Below are 1,140 nucleotides of genomic sequence, written 5' to 3' on the forward strand. Positions count from 1 at the left end.
TCGCAAAATCGCAAATCGGATCGGACAGTCAGGTCGGGGTGGTGGGAAGGGGAGAGAGAGGGATACACGAAGAGGAGGGGGGGGGGCGTCAAGCGTTTGGTGAGCCCCTAAACGCCCCGCTGGATGTCACTTCCGAAAAAATAATGAACACAAATGTGTTCCTAATTTCTATCATCTCCCACCCGGATCTATATCAGTGGAGCTCACTGCGATGCGCTCTAACGAAAGAGTCCGATCTGCTTTGCTGCTGAACCAAAAGAGTCCGATCTGCTTCGCTGCCAAACCAAAAGAGTCCGATCTGCTTTTGGCGCTCGTACCGTCGACCGCTCCGCAGAAACTCTGTGATATCTCGAAGCTTGAAGGGAAAAGTGTATGTATTTTAGGGTGTACACATTCGTAAAGGTTAGGGTAACAAGCAAGTCTTTTTATTTTGTGTATATTCAAAATATCCGAGGAGTTATAGCCCTCCAAAGATGCCTGACGTTCCATCGCCGAAAAGCAGATCGAACTCTTTTGGTTTGGCAGCAAAGCAGATCGAACTCTTTTGGTTTCGCTGCAAAGCAGATCGGACTCTTTTGGTTCAGCAGCAAAGCAGATCGGACTCTTTCGTTAGGGCGCATCGACTGGAGCCTAGTTCGATTGTTAAGTAGCGGCTCATGTCTGTGGCAAATCGTGTGTTCAAAGTTTCGACGAACGATTTCTTCTTCCTCGCTCCTCATTCTCTTTTATGTGTACGCATGTATGTATTTTTCGGCGTGGCTCGGCCGTGTGGGGTATTCAAAGGGGTTACAAGATAATACATATAAGAGCACACAACTGCAGCAAGTGCAAACAGAGAACAAACAACGCTCACGTTAGTTAACCCCTCAACATACCCCGCGAGAGAGTGACGGACACAGACAGCCGCTCACCCCACCCCTCCCCGCCGCACTCGAACTGCGTGCGCGGACACGGAGGCGTCTCTGCCCGTGGCATTTGGGAAAAGAGCCTTCCTCGGCGGCGGGGTTGGGTCGATCTGAATGTCACCCCCATCACGAACGGACCTCTGGAGCCCTCCCCTCCTCCTAATGATACGCGTGTGCATGTGTGTGCGTGAGCCGTGCGTGCGCGTGTGTGTGTGTATCTGCTTGTAGTATTTTG

The sequence above is a fragment of the Frankliniella occidentalis genome, unplaced genomic scaffold (genome assembly GCF_000697945.3).
Source record: "Frankliniella occidentalis isolate FOCC.00 unplaced genomic scaffold, Focc_3.1 Scaffold225, whole genome shotgun sequence".
NCBI lineage: Eukaryota > Metazoa > Arthropoda > Insecta > Thysanoptera > Thripidae > Frankliniella > Frankliniella occidentalis.